Source organism: Miscanthus floridulus, chromosome 4 (assembly GCF_019320115.1).
Source record: "Miscanthus floridulus cultivar M001 chromosome 4, ASM1932011v1, whole genome shotgun sequence".
NCBI classification, from domain to species: Eukaryota; Viridiplantae; Streptophyta; class Magnoliopsida; order Poales; family Poaceae; genus Miscanthus; species Miscanthus floridulus.
Window position 1 is genome coordinate 51,501,675 of NC_089583.1, and position 23,371 is coordinate 51,525,045.

Genomic DNA, 23,371 nt, shown 5'->3' on the forward strand with positions numbered 1-23,371 from the left:
GTTGTGACGCAAGTGACATGAGCGCAAGCGAGGTGACAGCACAATACAGAGGCACGTGCGCGTGCCGGCGACGATGACAGCGGACCGACTAGGGCACCGGGCCCACAATGATAGCAACAGAGGCAGAGTGGCCAGGCGGATGCGACGGCGATGGTAGGGTGGCTAAGCGGACATGACAGCGGTGGCAGGGCGGCTAGGATTGTCGGGCGCGGTATGCGCGTGTGTGCGTCGCGGGCTCGAGCGTGGCACGACGGTGCAGGTGCGCACTTGGGAAAGCTAGTGCCACGGCACCGAGCCGAACCGAGGCATGGTGACCGTGCCCAGACACAACAGCCGATGGTAATGTGCCATGCACAGTTTTTAAAGCACCCTAAAAAATTCAACTCAATGCTCCAATTGCTAAACCACCTATTTTACACTCGAGATGTCATGTTAGGCTACTAAAACAAGCCCTAAGACCATACAACTACCTAACCCGATTCTCCTACAAAAATTGCCAAACTTAGCTTCGTCCAAGCGTTTTCTGACTTAGGAAATTCGACTACGTTTCGATCGGATTCGCATCGAATTTGATTTCCAAGCTATTCGATACGCTAGCTAGTGAATCCCTTTCTCGACTGCAAGTATTTCACCGCCACCTACGAAGCTTACAATACAAACTTTATTAAAGTGCCGGATATGCGTTCTATAGCATTTTCGTTCAATAAAAATTCATTTAGAACCCTAACCGATATAACGCGACATGAAATATAACATTCGTTTCGTGTTTTCGATGAACGTTTTGAGTCACAGGAATTGATTTACACAATATAATTCATACACTATCACATAAACATGATGCACATGTAGTGTTTTAGCAAAAGATTTATAGTGTAACACCGAGGGTGTTACAAATCTACCCCCCTAAAACAAAATCTCGACCCAAGATTTCTTGTGCCTAGTGTGGGAAGGAGATAGGAAATACTTTCAATGTAAACAACTGCCTATCCGAACCAGAGAGATGGTGGCGGTAATGCTTCAATATATAGCTCTCTTATTCCCACGTGGCCTCATCTTCGAACTTCACCACACTGTTCCTTGTCACTCTTTCCTTTTCGTGCAGGATTTTTACAAGGTGCTCAATATAAGTCAAATTAGGCTGGAGTGGAAGTCCTTCAATTTCTATAGCTTCATCAGGGATCCACAAACATTTCTTCAACTGTGAGATGTGAAACACATCGTGTACCACCGATAAAATATCGGGAAGCTAGAGACGATAAGCAACTGGGCCACACTGTGCCAAAACCTTGTAAGGACCCACATATCGAGGGGCTAGCTTGCCATGGATACCAAACCGATGCACCCTCTCATAGGAGACACCTTGAGATACACATAATTCCCGACTGCAAACTACTAGGGCCTTCTTCACTTATCCATATAAGCTTTCGGTCGGCTCTAAGCTGCCTTCAAGTGACTCTAAAAATGCTGACTTGCTCTCGAGCTTCTTTGATGAAGTCAGGCCCAAAGTATCCATGGTCTCCCACTTCAACCCAGTTAAGTAGTGTCCTACATTTTTCCATATAGAGCTTCAAATGGTGCCATATGAATGCTCTCTTGATAGCTATTATTGTAAGAAAATTCAGCTAACTTTAGGCATTCATCCCACTTCTCAGGAAAAGAAATGGCACAAGCTCTCAACATGTCCTTGAGCACCTGGTTCACCCATTCAGTTTGGCCATTAGTCTGTAGATGATAAGCTAAGCTTCTAAGGAGACGAGTACCAAGACATTGTTGTTGTTGGTCCTAGAAACGAGAGACATAAACTAACCCTCTATTAGAGATGATATTAAGGGGAACCCCGTGTAGGATCACAATCTGATCAAAATATATCTCAGCATACTTCTTGGCTATATATCTAGTGTCCACTAGAAGGAAATGAGCAGACTTAGTGAGATGGTCCACAATGACCCAAATAGAATCATAGCCCTTGGATGTGCGGGGCAAACCCACCACAAAGTCCATAGAGATATCTTCCCATTTCCATATAGGAATGGGCAAGGGCTACAAATATCTCGGGGTACGCATATGATCTGCTTTAACTCTCCCACAAGTGTCGCACTCCACGATGTACTAGGTGATGTCCTGCTTCATGTTGGACCACCAGTATAAGTGGCACAAATCATGGTACATCTTGTTGCTGCCAGGATGGATAGACAATTTTGAATGATGAGCTTCATTCAAAATCTTCCTTCTCAGCTCCTCATTTGATGGAACCACCAATCTATACTTGCACCTCACTACACCTTGCTCATCAATACTAAACTGAGCACCACGCCGTTCAGACTTAAGGGGGTCGACGGTGGGGGAAAACACAAATTGAAGACAGACGTCGTATGGTAGCAGCAGTGGCAAGCTTAGCGTGAAGCTAGACTCCAAACCAACCTCCAGACATGCGCAATTACAAGGATGGGCTAGCTCTGCGGGTTGGCCTTAGCGTGGCTCACCCGGCCGACGCGACGCCACTCAAGGCGACGTGATGGGGAGCGCGGCGTGGCGTAGTCACTAAATGGGAAAGGACGGCAGCGCGACGGGTGATGGCTCCACGTGCGCATACGAGACCAGCACCACAACATGTGACCACAGCGCCTTGACTCACAAGACGACGGTGGCCATGCCATGTTATGGCGCAGCGGGCACATGCAACAGTGGCAACGACGTCGCGACGCAAGTGACGCGAGCACAAGCGAGGTGACAACGCGATGTAGAGGCACGCGCACATGTCGGCGACAATGGCAGCGGACCGACCAGGGCACCGGGCTCGTGACGACAACAGTGGAGGTAGAGCGGCTAGGCGGATGCGACGGCGATGGCAGGGTGGCCAGGCGGACGTGACGGCCGTGGCAAGGTAGCCAGGCCCGCCAGGCGTGGCATGCACGTGCGTGCATCGCGTGCTTGGGCGCGGCATGGTGGTGCGGGTGCGTGCTTGGTCAAGCCAGTGCCACGGCGCCGAGCCAAACCGAGGAATGGTGACCACGCCCAGACAAAGCAGCCGATGATAACGTGCCATGCACAGTTTTTAAAGCACCCCAAAAAATTCAACTTGATGCTCCAATTGCTAACCCGCCTATTTTACATTCGAGATGGCATGTTAGGCTACTAAAACAAGCACTAAGACCATACCACTACCTAACCCGATTCTCCTACAAAAATTGCCAAACTTAGCTTCGTCCAAGCGTTTTCCGACTTAGGAAATTCGACTACGTTTCGATCGGATTCACGTCGAATTTGATTTCCAAGCAATTCGATATGCTAGCTAGTGAATCCCTTTCTCGACCGCAAGTATTTCACCGCCACCTATGAAGCTTACACTACAAACTTTATTAAAGTGACGGATATGCGTTCTATAGCATTTTTGTTCAATAAAAATTCATTTAGAACCCTAAGCGATATAACGTGACATGAAATATAACATTCGTTTCGCGTTTCTGATGAACTTTTCGAGTCACGGGAATTGATTTACACACTACAATTCATACACTATCACATAAACATGATGCACATGCAGTGTTTTAGCAAAAGATTTATAGTGTAACACCGAGGGTGTTACAGCCACCCGGGCTGATTCAAATTGGCCTTCAGGGCCTGATGCAGATGACTGACAGAGCTACTTCGTGCATGTGTAACTTCTAATCCGTGGCGATTTAGTGAAAATGGTATTAGTGAAAGTTGTAGAGCTATGTGAGATATCCAACTTTGCTTTTGGAAGCATCATCTAATTCTTAATGGTTTGCAAGTTACAAAGCCCCAAAGTGGTGCACTTGAAACTGAAATCTGCATTTTGACAGCAAAATTTCCAAGTCTAGAAACAACATTTCATTGCTACTTTGGAGCTATTTTTGACTATGTTAGGCACTGAATTAGCTCATGGCCCTAAAACAAAGTTTGTTACCTATGTCAAGAACTACAACTTTTATTAAGGGTGCACTGCCATGCAAACCCTCTGTGCTATAGTTCAACTCTAGTCAAAGTAGTATCATGAGAAATGAAATTTTGGGTAAACTATGACTTAGAAGCAAATTTGGACCATGTCATGAATACAAACATTGTTCCATTTTCCATCCTAGATGTGTATAAGGTGTTTTGTGACCTCACAACCATCTCTTGCATTGGTCACACATGATCACCAGCATATGCTTGTATATAATCAACGTCACATGTGATAATTAGTAAAGAATAAGATGAAATTCCATATGCTCATGCTAATGAATGCTTGGATGATGCTTGTGCTCATGAGATGCAAGTGCCAAATGCAATGCTTAACACTAGGGTGTTACAGTGCGGGATTAGGGCGAGCGCGCCGTAGCATGGGGTACAGCGGGGGATGGACGTGGCGGCGAGGCAGAGTGGGTGTGGGCGGAGGGCGGGATGCGGCTGTGACAGGCGGATTGCACAGTAGATATAGCCGCTGTGGATGGACGGCTTAGTGGAAGTGGCTGCAACGATGGAGAGTAGAGAAATATTCTATAGGAGTTGGAAGGCTAGAGGCCGGTTGCCTAGACAGTACGCAAGGGCAATAAACAAATGGTGCGTCCAACAAACACCCTAACCCTATCATTATTATCGTTCCCCTATTACAACATATCGTAGCAATCCGATAGTGCCACAACAGCCTTTCTATTTCATTTTTTTGATAAGGTATTTGTTTCCTATTAGTATAGCTTTACTTTGTATATATAGTTGTGGAGACGGCGCTGCTTAATTTGCCTTCTTCAGCCTTCCCCTTCGTACACAAACCACTTAAGCCCTAGAATAGCGGTTTCAACTCGATCGCCATGCCCTCGTCTTCCTCTCCAGCTCCACTGTCGCCACATCTTCCGGGGATCCGTCACAACCACAAGAAAAAGAAACCCAGAGCACTCCCCCTCAAGGCATTCCACGCCTTGCCATCGTCGAGGGACTGGGCGGAGCTGGCCGTGGACGCGTTGTTGTATGTCTTCAATAATATCGACCACGTGGACCTCATGCTGGGCGCCTCGGTGGGAGTGTGCCACTCCTAGCGCCACGTCACCACCTAGGAGCCCATGTTGTGGCGGCACATCGACTTGCGCGGGTAGGCCAAACTCACCTTTTGGACTAACATCGACCTCCACGAGGTGGTGCGGACTGCCATCCACTACCCCAGTTTTTGATATCACTGTCGGTTCAAAATTCCCCTTCACTGTTGGATTTTGAACTGGAAGTAGCATACCGGCAGTGATGTGGGGTTGACATCACTATCGGTTCTTATGAACCGACACTGATGTGGTTTTTAGGAAATAAAAAAAACAGGCCAAAAAATAAGGATTTTTTTTTTCAATTTCGGGAGAGGCCCCATTGGACAGCCACACGGTCGCGCATCGGCGCTCGAACCCCTGACCTCCTGCTTCGTGTCTTCAGCCCCTAACCACTCTACCTGCAAGTTGTTTATGTCCGAATGAGATTTTCATCCTAGCCATTTTATGTTCATCTGATTTTAAATGAGTATTTGATACCCTAAATGAATTCAAATAAAAAAGTTGTCAACTATAAAGTTTTATAACTTTTCAAGTTCTACAACTTTCATTTTGGTAGTTTTTCCATCCGAGGTCGTTTACAAAATTTGAATTTCAAATTTGAGAAATTCAAATGTAGTTTTCCATGACAAGATTATTTCAAATCAAAAAGTTATCAACTATAAAGTTTCATAACTTTTTGAGATCTACAACTTTCGTTTTTGCTATTTGTCCATCCGAGGTCATTTAAAAAATTAAAATTTCAATTTTTTTGAAATTCAAACGTAGTTTTTCTTGACGAGATGATTTCAAATCAAAAAGTTGTCAGCTACAAAGTTTCATAACTTTTTGGGATCTACAACTTTCATTTTGGTAGTTTCTCCATCCGAGGTCGTTTACAAAATTGGAATTTCAAATTTTAGAAATTCAAACGTAATTTCCTTGACAAGATGATGTCAAATAAAAAAGTTGTCAACTACAGAGTTTTATAACTTTTTGAGATCTACAACTCAGACTGGGCACATTTTCACCAAAAACCGAAGACTGAACCGAACCGCACCGAACCGTACCAAAATTTTGGTTTTTTCGGTCTTCGGTTTCGGGTTCGGTTTCGGTTTTAAGTTCAGTGAATTTCGGTGTTCGGCCTCGGTTTTGGTTTCTAGGTGCCACCGAGCCGAAACACCGAGCAACCAAGCAACGTTCAGTAGCAAGCAACACAGGTTGAATAAAAGCAGCGAGCCATCAGCCAGCACACGGAGCAGCAAGCGACAGCCCAGCCCAATAAAGGCCCACCACACTCCAAGTCTCCAAGTTACACGAGTATAGCCCAGCCAGCTGCCGCACGCAACCTGTATCACTCATTCACTTGTCCCAACCCTATCCATCCATCCACGCACCATGCAAGTTGCAGCGGCTGCAGCCGCGACCAGTGACGGTGGGTCTGCGGCACTCGTAACCGTAGCCCAGCCTGGCAGCCTTGGAGTTGGAGGCGGCGCGAGCAGCTTCAGGTGGCGGCAGCGGCGCGCGATGCCAGGCGAGCAGCGACAGTGGCGGGCCGCTTCCGGTGAATCGACAGTTGAGGCCGACGGCAGCGGCTTGCTGGCCAGGCAAATCGGCGGCGGCGAGAGCGGTGCGGCGGGACCTGGAAGGTGAATCGGCTATGACGCTCGTCGCGAGCAGCACTAGCACCTGCGAGCGCGAGTTGAGTAGGACATCGGAGTGGGACATCGCGGCTGCGGGCGGCATCAGCGGACCACTGTACCTTGCTCGATTTGTTCATTCTACCGTTCTTCATTCTCCCTATTGATTTGTTCTGGTGTTTGCCTCGGTTGGTTCGGTGGAACCAAAAAACCGAACCGAGCAAACCGACACCGAATTCATCGGTTTTTGTTTATGTGGAAAACCAATCGGTTGTTGATTTCTGCAAACCGAAGTTTATAGGAGCCAAACAAACCGAACCGATTCGTCGGTTTTAACCGAATGCCCAGGCTGATCTACAACTTTTATTTTGGTTATTTAATCATTTATTCATCCAATATAGTGGTAGTAATATTATTCACAAATGTAAAATATCCCTCTTATAGTTTATGAAACTATAAGAGAGATACGCAAATTTTGTGAACAATGTTACTACCACTTTATCGGATGAAGAAATGACCAAAATAAAAGTTGTAGATCTTGATAAGTTCTACAACTTCTATGTTTATGACTTTTTCAGCTGAAATCATTTAGTGTTCCAAAATGATGTTTGAAGTTATGATTTTTTGAAATTCAAAATTCAAATAGATAAAACACAGTCACATGAAAAGATGGATAAAATAATAGCTGTAAGAACATAATAAATTGATAGAACATTATTTCAGAATTTTTTAGGAAAAGAAATCATCAAATTTGAAGTTAGTACAAGGGAGAAAGACTAGTTATAAGTTTTAGCCTAAGATTAAAAAGAGAAATCAGAGTTCTTCAATAATTTTAAAATTTAATTTCAAATAGCATTTTGAAGTAGTAAATGATTTCAAATGAAAAATTTGTCAACTACAAAGTTGCATCATTTTTCGAGATCTACAACTTTTGTTTTGGGCGTTTCTCCCTCCGAGGTCGTTTGAAAAATTCAAATTTTTAATTTGAGAAATCAAATGTAATTTTCGTTAGATAGATGATTTCAAATGAAAATATTTGGACATCCAAACGATCTTAAATTAAAAAAGTTTAAACTATAAAGTTGTAGATCTTGTCAAGTACTACAACTTTGATATAAAGTTCGTCTTAATCAAATATCATATGAGAAACTTATGAACTTTTCTGGTAGCATATCACTGTCGGTTCAAGCCACGAACCGATATTGATAGTATCAGTGTCGGTTCTTCGCTAAAACAGGCATTGATGACCCAATATCACTGTCGGTTCTTGGCTAAAACTGACAGTGATATGAACCGACAGTGAAGATCCGAAAATCAGTGTCGGTTGACCCTACTACTGTCGATTTTAGCCAAAAACCGGCAGTGATGGACTATCACTGTCGGTCTCTTAAAATTTGACAGTGATGAAACCGACAGTAATGTCCAATTCTGTAGTAGTAGTCCGACGCAGCGCGGGGCAGTGTCACCCGTTCTGGAGCTAGTGTGCTGGCGATGATGACTTCCTAGGCTTCCTTGCCGAGCAGTGAGATCTCGCTTCCATATATCTGCCTGCAAAATTATATATTTTCTTTATTAATTATGTTATAGGGTTCTGAATTACGTACTATTGTTACTATTTGATTTGCATGCCACGGATGGAATTTTGTTCTGCATTAATTTTGTAGCTAACATTTGGTCAGTTGGTGAATAATTAGTATATATATAACTATCATAAGTAAACTATACAAGAGAGAATAATTTCTAAATAACAGAAATAAACTTTTACTTTAACATAGTAATTGCGATTATTAGAAGATGAAAAACTAGCCCAGTTTAAGAAGAAAGCAGGGCCGAAAATCGTATAACTGGGGGCCGGGTTGCAATACACTCCTCCAAATTAAACAACTTCAATACAAGGAACGGACCCAACAAACAATTTTTTGTGATTGTCTACTCCAACTTTAGGTGAAAAACTTCCTTCCTGCACCCGAATTTTGTGAATATGTAAATAAATTTTTTTGATGTTTTAAAGGAGGTCTACACTTAGATTAGAGATGCTGTAAGAATTGGATGAAATATTTCTTCTCCGCACTCGAATTTTTAGTTACACCAATTCCACCTAACATTAGACAAAATAATTATTATAATTCCAGCACAAATTGAGTATAATCCAGCACAAGTTGATAGTAACTAAAATTAAGGTGTGGGCCGGGAACGAAGTTTTTCACCCTAAACAAAAAGAAAATAGGAAAACAAAAAAATCAGGTGTAGAAGGGAAGTTTTTCATGAGAATCTTACTTTTATTCCGTTCCATACATGCTATTTAGGAAGAATAAAGTGAATTAAAAAGGAAAGGAAAACATTCATGTGTGGAGAGAAAAAGTGTTAACCAGGCACTTTATAGCAAAACTGGTTTTTATGTGTCTGAGATAAATTGTATTTGGGAGCTAGTTTTTCAAGATCAATTAGGTTGATAATATAGCCACCGGCCCCCTCCCCCCAAAAAGTATTTAGGTGCGCAACCATTATTACAAAAGGAAAAACAATACTCCCTTCTTCTGAAACATAAGAGATACGAGTGTGTCTTAAGTCAAACTATGATAAGATTTACCAAGTTCGCTGATAAGAGTATTAACATATACCATATTAAAGAGGTAAATTATGAAAATAAATTCCATAAATATTATACTTCTTTTCTATAAACTAGGTCAAACTCAATCGACATAGTTTGACCTAGGACAAACTCAGATCACTTATATTATTTCAGGATAATTAATATATGAACTTGGCTCAATGCCATGGCTTTTTTAAACTTGCTGTGATTTCTATAACTGTATAAATAATCAGAAGGAATTTCCTTCCATGCATGTCTAAAGGAAATGCCATGGCCTTCGATGTCAAATCTTATTTCCTCTCCCGTGCTTGCTTTCGCGATGGATCTCTCGGCGTCATGCATGGTTCTTAGTCGGTCATTGAGTGAATACAAGCTATTTTAATTAGTTTAGTTGTTCCCTAATACATACTTCTGTGTTTTCCTTTGATTGAAGCCATGGTAGGGATAGTTGCTTATTATGCATTTTGAACAGTATATTTAGTGGATACTGATTAAGGTTTATTACTGATGTATTATGTAGGGCGCCCTTGCTAAAGAGCCTTCGCCTCATCTCGTGCTTTGATGTCACCAGGGAAGGATTTATGGCATTGATAAACAAGTTCCCTCTACTTGAGGAGCTCGAGCTTTCTCTATGTTCAGACTTGAGTGACCAAAATGTGTTTGACGTTATTGCCAAATCATGCCCAAAGCTGAAGCATTTCTTGCATATCAAACGACGATATGAAAGCCACGACTGGAACGGGATGGCTATGTCAATTGCAGGAATGCATGGTCTACGCTCCCTGGAACTTCATGGCAACCACCTCGACAACCAAGGATTGATTGCGATCGTCGACAACTGTCCTTAATTACCTGGAGTTGCTTATCCTTCGTGATTGCCCTCATGTGATTATGGACAACACCTTGCTAGCCAAGTGTGCCAGGATTGATACAGTGATGATGCTAATAGGGGATGAGTACGACGATAACTATCAGGTTAGCACTGCTAGTAGCGGCCGGTCTTGGGTGATGGCTTCTTCGTTGAGGACCTTGAAGATTACAATGACTATTCTCGCTACCTTAATGGAGTTTCTGTGACTGATCTTGACGACGAAGAATATACGAGGATGCTGCCCAAGTGTGAACGTAGGTACCTGAAGATATCAACTGATGAAGTATGATATGCATATTCTGTGGTACGTACAAGTGTCCGGATGATTCTGCATGCATGCCTTCAGCTGGACTACGCGCATTAATGCGTTCAGTTTGGTGCTCGATCTGTTGCTTCTATGAAGTGATCTAGTAATTCCTTCCATGGGATGGTGTCATGTTCAGTGCTGTCTGCAGCTGGACGACAGTCACTGTTACAGTGATATTTCATTTGCATCGAGTTCTCACATGTTGCAAATAAGGACAGAGAAGAGGCGATGGTGGCCCTCAAGCATATGGAAAAGTGCTCAAATCTTTCTCTGCAAGTTTCTCCGAGAGGTTGCTGTTATGCTGTACAAGCATAGTGTGGATTGACTGCTTTCCTTGGTCAGCTTACAATTCTGGGTGAAATGCAATAACTCGTCGGCCGATTGCGTAAGGATACCATAAATGGAAATGCGGATTCTCCTTTATTAAAGTTGCGAGAACTTCATTAATTTGCCAAATCCAAAAAGATTGGAAATGACGTGAGTAAAATTTCGGCTTGTTCGCTGGTTGGTTTCTGGGCTGGTTTGGGCTGACTGGTGCTGGTTTGTTGTGAGAGTAAAATACTGTTGGCTGGCTGGTTTGGGCTGGCTGAAACCAACAAGCGAACAGGCTGTTTGTAAACTTAGATTGCAAGCATTTCTCTTCTATTTTTCCATTTCCATATGCGCGTTGCCCAGGGCTCTAACACTCAAAACCAGTTGGATACATCATGAAGACAACAATTCCTTTTGTGCCTTTTTTTTTACGGCCACATTTTGCTGGTGACAGTGAAAAAAGCGGCCACATGGAATTACCAGCAACACTGTCGGGGGAACACAATGCATGCACCAACAGGGTACATAGAGAGAGAGCTTTTAGTGGAAAGAAAGTCAATGCCTGCTGGAATTGGCGCGAACGGAGAAAGAAAGAGGTAGCGATGGCCCCACATGTTGTTCTTCGCATCACCTCTCTAACTAGTGCAGTGACAGTGAGCTGCTGAAATTTTCAGGCACGGTAGTAGGTTGCAGGCGATTAGCTGACGAGTTATTATTCATCATCATTCATCACTAAAGAAAAGAGAGAGAGAGAGAAGGAATGCTAAGCTATTACTACTACTGCAGTTGCATGCTATAGTTGATCCCAAATACCCTTGGCATTGCTGTGCTGGTGACCGGGCAGCCTTGAGCCACGTCAGGCTGGTGCATCGACGGACCATTTGCGTGCCCCGTCCGGACGACTGTCGGCACCAAAGCATATTATGTACTGCTTTCCTAGCGAAACTTCACTTCTGGTTTTGTTGGTTGCGGTTCGCAGTTTTTGCACAATCCATGGCATGCGGGATCATGGTGGATCATAGGTGTTCTTCCTTGATAACTCCAGTCCGCAAGCCAAGTGGAATTGCTACTGTCACAATCAATGTATAAACATTTAGTAAACCAAATTGCGCTTCCTGTTCATAAGGCCATTTGGAAATTAAAATTGCCACTTAAAATTAAGGTTTTCATTTGGTTCTTTATGAAGCAGGTAATTTTAACTGAAGATAATCTTTTCAAGAAGAATTGGAAAGGTGTTGAAACTTGTTGCTTTTGTAACAATAAAGAAACTATTCAACACTTGTTTTTTATTATCATGTGGCACATTTTGTTTGGAGAGTGGTTCAGGTTGCTTTTGGTTTACGACCACCCAGAAACACAAAACATTTTCTTGGGCCTTGACAGAGACAAGTAGACTCTAAATTGCCATCCTAAGTTTGTGTGAGAACAAGTGCAATTATTTGGTCTACTTAGTTGAGCCGAAATGATGTGATTTTTGACAAAAAGAGAATTTATTCTTACTTGCAGGTTATTTTTAGGGCCACATATTGGACACACTTTTGGTCCATCCTTCAAAAAGAAGAACGACAAGCCAAGGCGTATGTTAGAGACTGCATCAACGTAGATCTTCGCCAAGCATGGGTGGCTGTCTTCTAACAATAGACTTAGTTTGGTGCATGAGTTTATTTCTTTGTTTTGTCTCCTCTTTGAGAGTTTGCTTTTTGCAGCCGGAAGCTGGACTTGTAATAAGGGATGGTTAAGTGCATAACTTATGAAGAGGCCAGAATATAAATTCCTTTTTCTAAAAAATATTGTTAGGACCAATGGACTGCGACGCTTCACCTATTAATAACTCAAAAATAATAAATTTATTTGGATGAAGTAAAATTTATACAAAATATATTTTGGCTCTTAATTTCTTTTTAAAATACATTGTCATTTACTAAAGGATCAATATTATGTCAAAGACACTTTGAATACAAATTTATTGATACAAGTTTTATGTCCTAAACTTGTGTATAATTTGAATTGTTGTTGCTCGAAGTTTGCAAATTTTCACTTTTCCCTATATAAAATATGTGTCGATGTTTCGTAACCTGACGAGTGAATTTATACGAATGTCGCACTACTCCAGGAAAGACGATGGTAGCATCCAAAGACACAAGGAATTATACTGGTTCAGGCCAGAGCCCTATGTCCAATCATAGAGAGAGATCGAGTGCGTGTTCCTCGGTTGAATGCTCTGAAGTTCTTATAATGGGGTATGCAAGAAGAGTGAAAGAGGTAGGAGACTAGAGAGGGACTGTCCGAATGACGTCTCGAGAGTCTGTCTGTTCGTCATGCCTTAGAGTTGTACTCCCGGTTGGAAAACCCCTTCAGTCCCGGTTTCCCAACCGGGAGCACGAATCCAGGACTAAAGGACCCCTCCTTTAGTCCCGGTTTCTCGTCCGGGACTAAAGGTCCACCTTTAGTCCCGGTTGGTAATACCAACCGGGGCTAAAGAGGCCTCCCGACCTGGCCACGTGGGTCGGCCCTTTAGTCCCGGTTAGTATTTGGACTAAAGGTTTCCTTTTTTCTTTTTTTTGTTTCTATTTTCAATTGATGATTCATTTTGGTTTTCGAATAGGTTTTCGAATACGCATTCTACGCTGCTAATAATATACGTATTCTACACGCTTATAATGTTCGAACATTTTGTACAAACTAAAGTATGAAACTAACGTATATATTACATGCATATACATATATTGTACATTATTTTATGTACATATAATATGTATATATATATTACAAATAAAGCTTGCATTGTATATTCTATCATATCCTTGGGATAACAAATTCACTCCATCTGGTTTGGCTTCCATGTTTCGTTCATGTCATTATAGAACTCGCCGACGAGGTTTAAGATCTGGTCATTAAGAAATCCTGCTATGGTCTCTTAAATTGCTTTCAGTTGGTCACATCGTATGACTTTTTCCTTCAACCATAGAGTCTTCAATAAAAGTTAAAGGAAAAGTATTAATATACATATATATATATATGTGTGTGTTGGTCATGTGATTACTTATATATATGAGCAATGAAAGAAATTGTGAATATATGAATATATTTATTTAACGTACTTTGAGGATCTCTTCAAGAGTTCTTTTTGAGTACGCCATGATGAACTCGCAAACATAGTATCCACAGTAGTTGGTCCCCTGTTCTTGCCTCAGAACCCACTTTTATGAGAAAAAAATCCGGTGAATTGAAAGCATGCATGGTGTTAATTGAATTATATATATAAAAATATAGCTAGTACTTACTTTGTGTGCGATTACATCCAGTGGCGGTTTATAATGTTTCATGTGGTGTTCCTCAATGAAACTTTTCCAAACACTACGCCCAATAAAATAAAAAAAATTTGGCCTTTAAAAATTATTGCAGTTAAGAGATCGGGGTATATATAGTTGCTAGAGAGACTAAATTACCCTTGAATAATATCTATCATGTCTTGGTACTCTGTTTGCTCTTTTCTTAACGAGTCTAAGATGCTCAATCGACTATTGGCCATATCGATGACCATCAATATTCAGTGATTGTTGCATATGTTTTTATACACAAATATGATCGACATTAACTAGAGTCAACATATATATATATGGGAGATAGGTTAGCTAGTAAGCAAATAATTGAACAAATGTCCATATGATCGATATTAATTATTTAACACTCACTTAAAGTTGTAGGGGAAGAGTATGTCCTTATTTTGTTGGTTCACTAAGAACCTCATGAGATTTTTCTTGAGTTCAGCTTTCCATTCAGGCGGGGGATTAGGGTATTTGAATAAGACATTTGGATCAATGAAACCAACATCATTATCCTTTCTCTTTCTGAATTCTGTAATCTCATATCTACATATATAAAAATATAGTGTGGGAATATATAATTTATATATATACATATAGCTTTATATATACACTTTAATAGTAGAAAATAATCACACTTACAGACAATAGCAGCTAATGAGACTTTTGTCGAGAGAGTCCAGGTGGCATAGTTGGTGTAATTCTAAAAACTCGACATATATAACGTCATCGCCACGGAAGTAATGTTGGTTTCTAACTCTGACAGAAACAAAGGTCTCTCCCTGTTCACACGCCGCCATGTACCACTTGTTTAGCAGGTACATTTGCGTACCCAGTTCACCTAAGGCCTCAGGGTTGTATAGACTCTTTCCATGTTCAAATTTCTTCCAAGGATCCACTTTCGGAGCAGATGGTCCTTCAGCGAGCACTTGGGCAAGGTCCAAACCAGTATCCTCGTAAAACCGAACTAAGTCCTCAAAATCGACATCCAGTAAGTCTAAGTTTGAATCATATTTATTACGAATGACAAGAGGGGGGACTGATTGTTGTGATTGTTGTCCGAGTTGTGCAACACTTTTCCCTGCTCTAGTCTTTTTCTATGCCGCCTCAAATGACTTGGTGAGAGAGCGGTCGTAGTCTGATTTTGGCAGGGTCTTTTGAGATTCCCGCTTTTTCTGGTCCACCTTCTTTCTTAGAAGATCTGGAGGTAGGTAGAAGTACGGTTTCTCTGGGTTCTCCCTCAGTTCTCGTTGCTTTCTTACTTTTTCAAAGAAATTGTTCACATCTTTTTATACCGCAGCATTTAATTCTTTTTTACTTTTCTCGTAAGACAGTTTTTGGGGAATAACTGAATTAGAGGAGGCTTTCTTCTTTGTCGGCTGGTGGGCCAACGACTTCGTTTGTGGGGCAGACCTCTTAGGAACTGGCTGCTTCTTGGTCATCAAGGGTGATGGGGCAGCCGTTGGAGACCTCCTTGGAGGCGTTGGAGACCTCCTTGGAGGTGGCGACGGTGGCGATATTGCATAATCATTGCCCGGAGCACTATGATGATCTGGAGATTGAATAATTGGACTTAGGTTGACGGAGGCCCTACTATGTGAGTACAAAAAAGAATAATTAGGTATAAGAAATTGTTATTATTAATCATGCATGTCAATAGAAAATTAGTGAAGAAATTGTTTCGCTCACTTTTGTCCACACCTATTGTCTAGCAGTTGAGGAAGCGGCGGTGGACTAGAGACCCTAGGAATAATGATGTAGCGCTTGCGCCATAGTATGAATGTCTTCTCTGCTTCTCTTAGAGTCTTCTCCCCATCACCTCCTAGAATGTCAAGAGCTAGATCACTAAAACCTTTGTTAACTCTATCCACTGAGACGCTAACATATCCAGGTGGTATTATTGCCCCATGGATTCTTGGTGCCTTGGTAGGATCCGGAGGAGAAAAAACACCGAGAGCCACCATGATTGTGACATTCCCTTTTGGAATATGTAGCTCACATGATGCAAACGGTGTAGTGATGTCATCCATGGGGAAACGTAGCATTGCGTCATCTTGATTTGGCAACTCCGTGGAAGCGCAGCTGCTTTTCAACTGATCAGGGGAGCTAATATTAATGTTGATTCCTGGATCTGATGCCTGCCTTTGGGCACTCATTGCTATTTACACTTGCTTTATGATTTCCTCCTGCATTCTAGCTTGCATGTCTTTTTCGCGCTCCTATGCTTGAAGCAACGCCTGCCATGACTCACGAACATATTCCTCCAACCTGCTGATCCACGCTGCTTCCTCATCCTTCCTTCTCTGCCGGCTTCTATAGGTATCTCTGTCGTTAGGGAAACCATGTTCCCAAGAAATGTTCCATCCTAAACCTCCCGTTCGGCTACTGTGTTCAGCAGTCACGATGGCATATGTCAGTTTATCCTTCTCTCTATTGGGCCTGAACGTGCCAATAGCTTTAGCTTGTACAACATAAGAAAATCTTTGTGTTGTTCTTTTGAGTTTTGGGCCATGAACCAACTTCCCGGTCTCTAGGTTAGTCTTCCCCCATGAGCGAAAAACCAATTCTTCACGCGTTTGGGCCAATTGAGTGATTCTGGTGTGATACCCTTGGCAAGAATGTTCGCTTCCATTTTTTCCCACTTGGGAATGGCAGTCGCGTAGCCACCTAATCCCATGCCATGGTGGTATACCTTCTGTCGGGCATTCTCTTGGTTCCTTCTAAAAGGATCAAGATGCCCAAGAGGGGGGGTGTCGGTGTTTCGTACAAGCACCGGCAAGTAAATTTATAGTAATGCGCGTTAGGCTTGGATGGTGCGCTAAAGGACACAAGATTTATACTGGTTCGGGCTGAATATCCCTACGTCCAGTTTGTTGCTGCTCATGTTATTAGCACCGTGAATGGTTCGTAGTAGGGGATACAAACAATCGAGAGAGGAACAGGTCCCAAGTCTTTGATGGAAGGGTCAAAAGGAGGCCAAGAGCTTGGTAGCAGCTTGACTGTGTTTGCGTGTGTCTTGTGTCGTTTGGTCTTCCTTTGTTGGAGGAAGCGCATCCCCTTTTATAGATGAAAGGGATAGCTTTACAAGGGTGAGGACTTGGGATGCGTACTCCACCTAGCCTTGTGGCTTATGCCTACCCAGCTTGGTTACCCATTTTGATGGGTGTGAAAGGATGATAAGCGCCTACAATACTGTCGATGCCCCTATAGAATGTCAGGATGTTTGCAAAATACGGCCCTACGCAGGGTATGGGCTGTAGTACAGTGGTTTTGACTTATGAATCTTGCCCAGCCTTGCTCCGCATGCCTTCTGGCTGCTATGAGTCTCTGTCGGAGGGACGCGGGGTCAGGGTCCGGAGTAGCGCTGTGGGCAAGGTCCTTTGATTTGGTGGACCCGAGGGGTCGGGAAGCGGGCGTCGCTCTCTTGGGTCCATAACATGGTGACGGCATGTCCGTCCTTCATGGAGATCACAAATCCTTTTCTGGAGTGTAGTGGTTGTCATATATCTTCGTCAGGTTCTGTGTCCTAGAGCTGAAGGCAGTGCCTACAAATCTACAGGGCGAGGAGCATGCGCCTGCAATACCTTTTGGGCTCTGTGGCGCCCGGAAGGGTCTAAAGCACCCGTCTAGTCGTTCCCTGGAAGTACCTTTCCTACCGGGGCGCAGGGTATGGTCCTTAAAGCCATGGTTGACCCGAACATCTTGTCTTGCTCTGTACCCATCATCATGAGGGAACAAAGGAGAAGTTATCAGGTAAGATGAAACTAGTCTTTGGACATCGAACGGGGCGAGGTTCATCCTCGGTCGTCGGGCGAGACAGAGTCCAGTCCTTATCCCTTGGGCGTGACTAAGCCCACCCCTCAGGGGTCGGGTGAGGCGGAGTCTATCCCTCAACCCTCGGGCAAGGTAGAGCTGTCCCGAAGGCATCGGGCGAGGTGGAGACTAGCCTTCAGCCCTCGGGCGAGGCGGAGCTATCCCAATGGCATCGAGCGGAACGGAGGCTAGCCCTTAGCCCTCGGGCGAGGTGAGGCTAACCCAAAGACGCTAGGTGAGGTGGAGACTAGCCCTTAGCCCTCGGGCGAGGTGGGGCTAGCCTAAAGGCGTCGGACAAGACGGAACCAAACTTTCGTCATTCGGGCAAGGAACGTAGCGGCACCCTTGTCTGTCTAGAAGTTTTTAATGCTTGATGGTTATTGATTCCACCTCCTGGGGTACCCCAGTATTAGGTCCCCGACAGTAGCCCCCGAGCCTCTAGGTGATTCGGATAGAACCGCTTGGAGGGTGTTTTTTATTTCATCGGAGTTACTTTTGCCAAAGGGTGCGTGCAAGCGCACCCGATGGGTGTAGCCCCCGAGCCCCTAGGTGATTCGAGTAGGGTCGCTTGGGGGGTTGCATCGAACCCTTCGTGGGTAAGGCTGAAGGACTTAGTTTTTCATCAACTGGATATTTTTTCGAGGGGGTCATGGTATCCCGTTCATGGGGATCTCATTCAGGGCTGACCTAACTGGGGCTTGACCGTGGACCGAGATCCCAGTAATACTTGCGCCCTTGATTTTAGATCATTCGTAGACCCGTCCTCAGTTGGGCCGACCGCTAAGCTTTTGGGCCCTAGGTGGGTCAAAGAGAAAAAAGTCTTCATGACCTACGTTTCCTAGGTGGGTAGAGAGTCCGGATTCGCCTGGGGAAGGCGAACCGTCCACCGTAATTTTTGGTGGGAGAGGATAGGGACTGTGGGCGTGTGTCCCGCGACATGACACGGTGGTGCGCGTGGCAGACCTGGAGATCGAGGTGGATGGTTGCCCTTCTCGCATCCGTTGCCCCTATAAAACCATGGGGTTCGCCCCCAAGGTTCCGTATTTTGCTCCCTTGCCTTTGCGTCTGAAACATCCACTGCCAATCGCCCCAGCCTCCTGCGTTCACACCGCCATCATCGACCAGCCTGCATCTGTGTTGCAGCCGCCGTCAAGCTTGCGCCTGCCTTGTAGCCGCCGTCGAGCTCACGCCCACCTTTCTCCCCAATTGCTTTAATGGAGTTGTGGGGCAGATCTAGCATCACCTCTCAGTGTTTGGAGGGCCTCATCCATCGTGGCCTTCTCCATCCACTATCCACTGGCCAGGAGTGGCTGCTACCTAGCGATGAGGGTGAGCCAGCGCCACCCGAAGGGTATGTCGTATCTTTCGCCATCTTCCATGAGTGGGGATTTGTGGTACCCGCGCATAGATTCCTTTGGGGGCTGCTGGATTACTATGAGGTGGAGCTACAACATCTAACTCCCAACGGGGTTCAACATATGGCGGCATTTGTTGCCCTGTGCGAGGGTTTCTTGGGGATCGATCCCCATTTTGATCTGTGGTGGTATTTCTTTACCGTCAGTTTGTCAAAGAGGAAGATTGGGGGGAAGGATGTGAGCGTGCCGATGGGATGTGCTAGCGTTCATCTACGCCATACCCAGTCGAGGGGTTACTCGTTCATGCATCTGGTGACCTCTAACAAGGGATGGCACTCGCAGTGGTTTTATGTCAGGGATGATGTGTGTGCCACCCTGTTGAGGTACACCGGGTGCCTTATTGAAAAGGCTCTAGAGTCATGGGCTTGGTGCATCCAGTTCAAAGACAAGAAACACCTTTCTGACCTTCTTTCTGCCCTCCAAGTCTTGAAGGAACGGGGCGTAAAGGGGGCAGGGATTATCGGTGCCTATCATGCAAGGAGGGTGGCACCGCTGATGGCGCGCATGTTTCCCCTACATCGGATGATGCCTAGGATGTTGTTCAAGGGGACGATGCTTGTTGATGAGGCGTTCCCTTTCTCGAAAGTGGTGCAGCGCATTAAGGAGGCGACGGAGCCAACGAAGGATTCCGCAGGCGGTGTCCTCGACATTGTGTATCCGGTGCCTGGACATCCCCAAATGTGGCCAGAACCTAGGTTCTTCGAATTCGTAAGTCTTCTTCTCTCGTGCTCTTTCTCTTTCCTGAATCTCTATTTTTTTGATACTAGCTTTTGCGACATTGGGACTAGCCGGGGGGGGGGGGGCTAGTCTTCAAAGATAGTCCGGTTCCGCTACCAAAGGACAAGGCCATGGTGGCGGCGAATCGACTCATAGCCGAGCGGGACAAGAATGCAAGGGAGCAGATGAAGAAGAAGAAACGACTGAAGCAGGAAGCACGTGATCGGAGAGAGGACGTGAGCAGTGATGACGACGACGACGATGATGACGATGACGATGACGACGAGGTAGCCATCGATGTGGATTGGGGCATCCTGGGGGATGAGGACACGCTGACAAGTGCCCACCCATCCGTGTAGGGACCCTTCTCGTTCCACATGGAGGGAAGCGAGTCGGTGAGGTCGGTGGAGGCCAGAGAGTCTGCCGCTTCGCACGGCGTGCCGCCCGAGGATCGGTGGATGGGGGAAGGCGGGCCTACCACCACCAACCCCGAGGTGATGGTGGAGGGGAGTTGCACTGGTGCCATGTCCCATGAGACGGTGGAGGGGAGCGGCTCTGGTGCCACGCCCCATGAGGTAAGGGAGATGAGTACCCCTGCCGTAGCGCAGGGGGTAGGCTTGAAACGGTCCCGCCTAGATGAGTCGGGGCAGGGATCTGGGGATCCGCCCCCAAAACGCTTTCGTCGGCCGAAGGCGTCAGCGTAAGCCGCTGGTTCACCTATTTTCATCTTTTTTTCTATTTTGATCTAATGGCTTTTACCTTTGTGTAGGTTCTTGCGGACGGGCCACTCCCTAGGGCTGGCGCCCAAGAAGAGCCTCGCCATTCAGGTGGGACAGATGGCACTGCCCGACATCGCCCCTATTTCAGGTAGGAGTGGTGCCGATGTTGGAGCCGTGTTGGCTGATCCAACAGCGCCTGTGGTGGCGCCCGCGCCCTCGGTGGTTGCTGAGTAGGCAACATCTTCTATGGCGGGCGTGGTACAGCCAGTCGAGGGTCTAGTATCGCCGACAGAGGTGGTGCCGGAGAGCATAGTGCAGTTCATGCCGCCAGAGACCTAGGTGGAATTGGCCGCGACTGTACTAAGCCCGGCGGGCTAGATGTTGCCGTGATGGCATCTGAGGGGGTGGCGTAGTCGATGCCGTCGGTGGCCTAGGCCATGGCGGACGAGGCGGGCTGGATGGAGGCAGACATGGCCAGAGGGTCGTTGGGCGTGGCGGTGGTGCCGCATAGGATCAGGAGGAAGTCGCCTCTGGCCCCTTTGTCGGGAGACAGCCGCTCCCCTATGCAGGGCGAGCCGCCGCTTTAGTGGATGGACGCTCAGAACCCAACGTCGGCCCTTTTCACGCTCGATGACCATTCCGAGAGCATGGAGCAGGAAAGTCTTGACTTTGGGTTTTCGACAATGATGAATGCCTTGGACTAGGTCAGAGGGCCCTGTGTGAAATTATCATTCCTACTAGCCAGGTATCTACTCGTTCTTCCTTGTTTTCCTCCTTCAAGTGCTTTTGTGTTTTTGTATTTTTGATACCAGTCTTCTTTTTAGGTCATTGTTGCTCGCAGTCGGAGCAAATCCTAGTTCCTTCATGAACAGAAGGTGGAATGGGATCGCCTTGCTGAGGAGGCCCAGGCTACAAGGAGATGTGGGTGCGCAGCTTGCTGCCGCCCAGCAGTGGGAGGCCCAGGCGTGTCAGGACGCGGAGGATGCCCATGGGATGTTTGAGGACTTGTCGGCGAGGACAAAGCTAGATGAGGAGGAGATCGCCAGGCTCCGAAAGGAGTGAGATGAGCTACTGCAGAAGAATGCCGTGGCTAGTGAGAAAGCCAGCGAGCTCCTAGCGGAGCTATAGACAGAGCGGGACCTCAAGCTAAAGGCTAAGGAGAGGTCCGCAATGTTGCAGGAGAAGGCGAACTAGGATGCCGCAGTGATCGAGCGGACGACCCGAGAGCACGATGAAGCGCGTCGGGAGGCCAAGGCACGCCAGATGGATCTTGGAGTCGAGGTGACCCGACAGTTGGATGCCGAAGAGGTTTCTGCCGGTTTGCGCACCGATCTTGCCGAGGCGCGGTAGCTTCTTCAAGCTGAAGGTGATGATTATGATCTCCTATCCCTCGCCGTTCTAGCAGTCTGCGGCAACCTACAGGTGGCACAAGAGGAGGGGGCCAGCTCGCTTGCGACCCATGCCGCTAGTATCATGGCTCGGGTGGGCCAGCTTGAGGAGAGTGCTTTTCGCGCCGGGATCCCCCAGGCCTTCACCGTCACCCATGCTCATTACGAGAAGGAGATCAACCTAGAGGTGATGAGCGAAGGTTTCCCGCCTACCTATGAGGATGCTGAGCTAGAGGCAATTGAGAAGGTGGTGGCTCCCCTTGTGAAAAACCTAGCGGATAATCTGAAAGAAATGTTTCTCCCTTCGTGGGAGTAGTTAGTCGAATAATTTTGAGCACAACTTATATGTAATATGTGAACAAGTGTTGGTATTTTTGAGTCTGGACGTAGTTTCGTGATTTTGCTTTGTAATTTCATTTTGTTTGATTTCACCTTCTACCCATGGCCGTCTGGTTGGTTTTTTGCGGTCTTACCAATCTGTTCCCCTGAATCTTGCCGCTGGTCTTGACGCGAGGAGGGAATCTAATGTAATGATTGTTTCGAAAAGAGGAAGGGAGGTAGCCGTACCTTTACTAGCCCCTGAGTGAGATCTGACCCCTTGGGGTTGCTGGGGTCGGGTGTTACTGGAGACCGGAGCGATGGTGTGCCCGATGAGCTTGCCAAGGGGGATGTTTAGATGGAATCCCATTCCGTGGTTTTGTGATAGGGTCGGCAAAGTCCTTGGATGATGTTCCACTATTCCCCACCTAGCCTTCCAACAGAATTCACTAAATGGGGACTCTATGGGCTCGGCAAAGGGGGTCTTTGAACCTATGTCCCTGCATCGAGCGGCTCGAGCCCCTGAGCCCTGTTAGGGTCTGATAGGGGTCGGCCGTGTTTCATGCGTTACCTCGTCCTTAATTTTCGTAATCGGAGGGGCTGAGTAGACGACACTTGCCTCGACGGCTCGAGTATCGCGCTCAATGAGCTCGCTAACGGTATGTTCGTGTGGAATCTGGGTCCATCATTTGCTGATGGGGTCGGTAGAGCCCTCTGGTGGCATTCCACAACTTCTTAACCCACCTCCTGGCTGATGCCCGAGCCGTTCAATAGGCTCAGGTGGCCCGATGGCCTCTCCTCGATGGAGATTCTGTGGGTTTAGCTCGGGGTTAGAATCGAACGAGAAAAGGTTGAGACGTCCCTATCTGCTTCTGAGCGGGGTCGAGCAGGGCCGCTGGGGCTCGTCTTAGTTATTTCTCCCTGGCTCTATTTGGCACGAGGT